The sequence below is a fragment of the Microcaecilia unicolor genome, chromosome 1 (assembly GCF_901765095.1).
Source record: "Microcaecilia unicolor chromosome 1, aMicUni1.1, whole genome shotgun sequence".
Taxonomy (NCBI): domain Eukaryota; kingdom Metazoa; phylum Chordata; class Amphibia; order Gymnophiona; family Siphonopidae; genus Microcaecilia; species Microcaecilia unicolor.
In genome coordinates, this window is record NC_044031.1 from 595617902 (window position 1) to 595625575 (window position 7674).

Below are 7674 nucleotides of genomic sequence, written 5' to 3' on the forward strand. Positions count from 1 at the left end.
TCCAGGCCGTGAGAGCCAGGGACTGGAGGTTGGTATGTAGAAGTGACCCCTCGTTCTGAGTTATGGAAAACATTCCAATCTCCACGGTTCCTCGAAGGACACCTCCAGAAGAAGAGGGAACCAAATCTGACGCAGCCAGAAGGGAGTTATCAGAATCATGGTTCCGCAGTCTTGTTTGAGTTTCAGCAAAGTCTTCCCTATTAGAGGTATGGGAGGATACGCATACAGAAAGCCTGTTCCTCAATGCAGGAGAAAGGTGTCTGGTCATGGGCCTGAAGCCTGGAACAGAACTGAGGGACCTTGTGATTGATCTGAGTGGCAAAAAGATCCACCGAGGGGGTGCCCCACACTTGGAAGATCTTGCGGACTATGTCCATGTTCAGCGACCACTCGTGAGGTTGCATTACCCTGCTCAGTCTGTCGGCCAGACTGTTGTGTACGCTTGCCAGATAAGTGGCTTGGAGAAACATGCCGAAACGGCTGCCCAAAGGCAGATCTGGACGGCTTCCTGACACAGAGGGCGAGATCCGGTGACCCCTGCTTGGTGGTATAAATCATGGCAACCCAATTGTCTGTCTGAATCAACATGACTTGGTTTGATAGCCGGTCTCTGAAAGCCTTTAGAGCGTTCCAGATCGCTCGCAATTCCAGGAGATTGATCTGAAGACCTTTTTCCAGAAAGGACCGAGCTCCTTGAGTGTGAAGTCCATCTACATGAGCTCCCCACCCCAGGAGGGATGCATCCATCAACACTTTTCGTGGCTGAGGAATTTAGAATGGACGTCCCAAGATCAAATTGGATCGAATCGTCCACCACTGCAAGGAATTTCAAAAGTCGGTGGACAGTTGGATAACATCCTCTAAACTCCACGCAGCTTGATACCACTGGGAAGCTAGGGTCCATTGAGCTGATCTCATGTGTAGGCGTGCCATGGGAGTCATGTGAACTGTGGAGGCCATGTGCCCCAGAAGTCTCAACATCTGCCGAGCCGTGATCTGTTGAGACGCTTGAACCAAGGACACTAGGCACAGGAGGTTGTCTGCCCTTGCCTTGGGGAGATAAGCACGAGTTGTCTTTGTGTTCAACAGTGCTCCAATGAATTCCAATTTTTGAACTGGGGTGAGATGGGACTTGGAATAATTGATCACGAACCCTAGTACATAAGTACATAAGTAGTGCCATACTGGGAAAGACCAAAGGTCCATCTAGCCCAGCATCCTGTCACCGACAGTGGCCAATCCAGGTCAAGGGCACCTGGCACGCTCCCCAAACGTAAAAACATTCCAGACAAGTTATACCTAAAAATGCGGAATTTTTCCAAGTCCATTTAATAGCGGTCTATGGACTTGTCCTTTAGGAATCTATCTAACCCCTTTTTAAACTCCGTCAAGCTAACCGCCCGTACCACGTTCTCCGGCAACGAATTCCAGAGTCTAATTACACGTTGGGTGAAGAAAAATTTTCTCCGATTCGTTTTAAATTTACCACACTGTAGCTTCAACTCATGCCCTCTAGTCCTAGTATTTTTGGATAGCGTGAACAGTCGCTTCACATCCACCCGATCCATTCCACTCATTATTTTATACACTTCTATCATATCTCCCCTCAGCCGTCTCTTCTCCAAGCTGAAAAGCCCTAGCCTTCTCAGCCTCTCTTCATAGGAAAGTCGTCCCATCCCCACTATCATTTTCGTCGCCCTTCGCTGTACCTTTTCCAATTCTACTATATCTTTTTTGAGATACGGAGACCAGTACTGAACACAATACTCCAGGTGCGGTCGCACCATGGAGCGATACAACGGCATTATAACATCCGCACACCTGGACTCCATACCCTTCCTAATAACACCCAACATTCTATTCGCTTTCCTAGCCGCAGCAGCACACTGAGCAGAAGGTTTCAGCGTATCATCGACGACGACACCCAGATCCCTTTCTTGATCCGTAACTCCTAACGCGGAACCTTGCAAGACGTAGTAGTTCTAGCACCTGAATAGTCATTCACATGGACTGTTGAGCGCCCGCCTCCGAGGTGCTCTTCACCAGCCAATTGTCGAGATAAGGGAACGCATGCACTCCCACAGACACCACAGGGAAGGGAATGCCCCACAGACATTTCCCGGACAAATGAAGAAAAAGAAAAAGACTCTCCAGGTGAAGGAGTAGAATCAGACGGAAGACCAGAAGACTCCTCAGAAGAGAAATATCTGGGATCCTCCTTGGTATCGGACAAGAGTTCTCTGACTGCAGTCCGAAACCGTGCCAGTCTCGACGCAGAGGAACCCAGTCCTCGATGGCGATGCTGAGAAGCCGACTCCCGTGCCGGCGGCAATGAAGCTCCCTCCAGCGATGTTGATGGGGCGTCTACCTGGGTGGCGGCCAACAGCGATACCGCAAGCGTACCACAGGCACAGAGCCAGCCGCCGCTTCCATCACCGGTACCGAGGGCACAAGCACCCCCGGTACCGGAACAAACTGACGCAGCAGCCCTTCCAGAAGACCTGAGAGAATGGCTCAGATACACTCGTCCAGAGTCTCTGCCGGGAAAGGCTGTGGGGTTGGTGCAGGAGTCGAAGGCAGAATCTGCAAAGGGCAAGGAGGCGGTACCGGGCTGTCCTAAGACTGACACCTCTTGTATGGAGGGTGAGTGGTCCTCCCAGCGTTGATGCTTCACGGGTGCCAAATCCTTCGATGCCTCGGACCTCCCGGTACCGTGTCTTAAAGGAGACCGATGGCGATGCCTCTTAGCCTTTGCTCGATGCACGTCAACGGTACTCCTCGTTACCGAGGACGTGGAATCCACATGCCTCCTCGGGGTCGGGTCTGAAAGTGGTCTGTTTGCTTTGGGCCTGCACAGCAGGAGTCTTCGAGACAGGTGGATTCTTCGAGCCAGGTGGCGATCCACTTGATGGCTCACTGCTCCCAGCGTGTGGTGGTCTCTGGACAGCCATTACCTACGCTCCCGATGTCATCTCCAGTGCCGACACTGACGCCGCCGACCGCGGTACCGATGTTGACGTCCCGGGCAAAGCTCCAGACGGTCCCGCTGAGCTAGTCTCGACGCCTGTGTCTGCTTTTTAAGGCTAAGACACAACTTACACGCGTTTGGGCAATGGTCAGGCCCAAGGCACTGGATACACCACGAGTGGGGATCAGTACCTGAGACTGCCCGATTGCATTGAACGCACTTCTTGAAGCCGCTGGGAATCCTCGATGTCATAGACGGAAAAATAGTGGCGGCAAAGTCAAAGTTATCGATGGTGCCAAAAAGGGCACAAAATGGAGAAACGCGTACGTGCGGCCTAAGAGGGCCATGACAGAAACGAAAGGAAACTTAAGAGGGAAAAACCTAAGAAATAAAGGATTTTTTAAAAAAAAAAAAGAAACAGCTCTACAGTGAAAACAAAAGAAAAAAGCGGAAAAAGACTACGAAACTGAAGGCTCTTTTCAGGGGCACATGGAGAGAGACCGCAGGCAGTCACTCCCTTACCGCGGAAATAAAAGAAGTCGGGACTCTCACGCAACAGGCGGGAAGATGGCTGTGTGCGCTCGAAGGCTCTAGCACACTTTGTTGCTAGGAAGATTTCCGTTTGTGGGGGCTACCGTGGATGTCACCCACTCGTGAGAACAAGCAGCCTGCTTGTCCTCGGAGAATGAAAGTTACAACCTCTAGGAGTATAGCAATAAGAATTATATTCCTCAATGCACTTTTGTCTTGGGGGCTCCCCAGTTAGTCAGGTTTTCTGAATATCCACAATGAATATTTATATGAGAGATTTGCATGCAAATCTCTCAAATACTCATTGTAGATATCCTGAAAACCTGAATGGCTGGGGACCCCCCCCCCCAAGACAGGTCTTACTAGATGGTTTATATTACAATGCTTCTGTCTGAATGAATCAAACATGAAAGCTATATCACTCAGGATTACTAATAAAAATATCTTAACTATATTAATGAAGCAAGAAATATTTGCCAGGCTGCAATCTATTTGATTTGTATAGCTTCAGTGTCTCCAACTTTCCCACTGTGCTGACAAGTTCAAGTTGTATTTTCATTGAAAGGGTACTGTGATAAAATGTTCCCTTGATTTTATCTAATCATTTAATGTTGATTTACAGAAAGAAAAAGAACTACTTGTTCTTTCAAGCTTAATTTTGGCAAAGCATCAATCATCTTTATAATCTCAGTTTATGAGCTGTGGAAGAGGGCTTCTCTAACTGATATAGAGTCCAACAAGATCAAAACATTTTAAATGACAGATCACCTGACTGGACTCATTTTCAGATCCAGGCATCAGATATGCATCACGTGGTGCAGTTTCAGCAAAGCCAGTGTAGGAAAAGGTTATGGATTGGAAATTAATAGTGCCCACTATGAAGTGTGACAGAAATAATTCTAGCTGTTAATGTCTCTTCCCCCCCCTCCCCCTTTGTGGTAACAAGTTGAACGACCCAGCATCACAAATGGTATTTATTTTGTCAGGACAGACAAGATGGTACAAAAGGACATATAAAAAGAAACAATTCTGAATAACAGTATTCCTGAGAAAGTTCAGTTAAGTGACACATGGAACTATTGATAAAAGAAATCAAACTGTACACATTTTTTGAAAGGGAACTTAAGCTATTTTGGTTCCAAAGCAAGCCACCAGTCTTTACCTACAAAGCTAAGCCATACAGGATGAACAGGGACCTAGAATTATTCTTTTGAAGACACTTATTTAAATGGAAAGCTTGGGCTTTGTTTCAGGCAGGGACCATACCCAAGCCAGTGTGCCCTGTGCAACTTGCACACTGGTGCCCTGCCTATTTCTCCACTGACAACGAGATGAGAATGGGTTGGAAGCAATTTCTGTGCCGCTCTATATTTACACGTTATACAACTGCAGCTCTCACACAGCCCTTGGCACAGTGCTGTGTCCAGGCCTTTATTTAATACGAGTTTGGTCAAAAGTAAATCAGTCAACATGCAACAAACCACTCCATTTGAATAGCATTAAATAAGCACATTTAATAAATGTGCTTGAAGGATTTCCTGAAAGTTTCAAATATAGGTTATAAGAACTTTCTTCCATCAGTACCTACTTATGTTATTTTGTATTTTTTTAAGTAATAGCTCTATTACCTGTATTTTCAGAGCAGATGGGTCTTGAGAAAACAGTCCTAGGCAATTACCTGTCCTTGGCAATGCACCTGAATTTTAGATATTTTTCAGATGTACAATTGCCTTAGTGAACCAAAGTATGCATATTCTAGCTGAAATCACACATGCTTCTTAAGGGCAGACACGTTTACATCATTTAGTATTTTATTTGTTACACATAGCTCGTACACAGAAATCAACCAAAACTAATTACCATCACCAAGACTTTTCTTATAGTTTCTCAGATATGAAGCAATTTGAAGTCAGTTGAAGTAAACATCCACCTCCCAGCCGATTCACATGGCATAGCTGAGTGTAGGATGTTTACATAAACTAAAACTCAATAGAATAAATGATTTCCTGATTTGTTTTTTTAATATAATTTCTTCCCAGGTCTGTCTGGTATTAGTCTGCTGATGTTTGCTTGCAATTAGCTTTTGAATGCTTCTTTTGTTTAGGCATGCAAAACAATTGCCATGAATACAGTCTCACTATTAAACTGTCAAGGCACATTTTAAAATCGCTAAAATCTGGTTAACATGGGAAGGTTCACAGAACAGATTACAAAAATGTATTTATTTTATGATATTTTTATCCTGCATTAGCCTGAGAGGAACTCAGGTTCAATGTGGCTTACATACCAAACAGTTAGTAAAAAAGTAACAGGTTTAGATTCATAAACAGAATACATCACATAAAGTTTTATTACAATGACTTAATATGATTATGTCCAATAGATGAGAAAGCTTAATTCAAGTGTACCTTAAGGGCCATATGAAAAAAGGCAGGTAGAAATAAAGCATCAAGACCTGAGCACTCATTTTTGAGTCAACTTGTATACCCAACTATACTACTGGCCACATCCACTTCCTCGTTTAACCTCTTATTTCACATGAATTTTGCAGGTTGACAATGTGCACGTTTTCGCCATCTTGCTGTTCTTCTTAATATTTTCCATCAATAAATGAATACTCAGAACAATGCAGATATCAAAATAATTCAATCGCTGGCAGTAAGAGGAAGGAGTAAAAAGCCATGTTTTGTTTGGTGGTGAAAGAAAAGCAATCAATATCAAAACTACCTAGTTTAAATTAATACTAATTATATTTAGTAATACTAATGTAGACCTTTCTTGGTATAATGTTACTGTACAGTTTAATTCAGTTTTTCAACTTGGGGGACTATTACCGAGGAATAGTATCAAGAAAATGAAAGCTTCATATGACATCCAGAAAGCATATTGATAAAGGTCAGCAGAAAAAGGTATAAGAAATGAATGCAAACTTGAGCCAATCTCAAGTTTCAGCACAGTATTAAGATACTTTCAAACCTACCTCCATACCTACTCTGATAGGTATTACTTCTAGAAAAATACCTATCAGAGTTACCTAAAATTCAGCAAAACCATTAAAATAGAATAATATCAACTGATCTAGACTTAGCTCATGCCTTTTCAGCAGTAGCTGAGTTACATTCAGGTGAAGTAGATATTTTCCTGAACCCAGACGGCTTACAATGTAAGGTTATATCTATGGTAATGGTGGTTTAAGTGACTTGTCTAAGTTCACAGGATCACCAGTGAGATTTGAACCCTGGATTCCCTGGTTCTCAGTTCACTGCTTTAAACCTAGGATACCTCCACTTAAGCAATTACATCAAAATATTTATAAATGGTGATCATTAAAAATAAAAGACAACATATACATCAAATCATTTTAATCCAAAATCAGCTGTCATTTCTTATCAGTTGAAAACAGCATTCTCCTACAGGAAGCCATGTATTTTTATAATTACACATTCTTTTTCTTCACTTGTATTCTCTTTTAAAGAAAAGGGAAACCAAAGGTAAGAGTTAAGAGCCAAACATTTTTCAAAAAACGTTATAATTCCCAGAACTCATATATGTCCCCTATCTGTAGTCTATACCCTGGTGGCGGCCAGATTCATCCTCAGTAATACAGAATTTTTTAAATAGACGTTCTATAAAAACTATTCCTAGGAGGAAGCAGACTCAGGCCTAGGCCCTAAATCCCAGCAGACAAATCTATGTACTCCCTCCATCCCTCCCCCCCTTCCAAAAAAAATATACTCTAAAGCAACAACTGCTATAATGGTCTCTGGAAACTAAAGGAGCACCGACTTCTTTTTACAAAGATTTCAAGTTACCCAGTTTCAGACTGGAGACTTTTTGGCCAGTCCTTATTTTGAACTTACATCCCAAAGCAGGGTGTGATTTGTAGTGTCTATTCCCCACCATCTAAATCAGTGCTGCAAGTCCCATAATGCACCAGGATGGGTGGTCACAAATCCAGGTCTGTCTCAAACTTTCCAGCCTGGAATTGGCTAACTTGGCATCTATTTTAAGGTATGCCAATTTTAATTAAGAACAAAAGCTCTTCACAAAAGGATTTGAATAAGGTAGAATTATTTCTCACAACTATAAAGTACATTTTCAGCTCCAGCAAAGCTTACAGGCAAGCTTGCTAAGTTCAACTATGAAAGGCTACTGGCCAGACAATTTTAAACTCA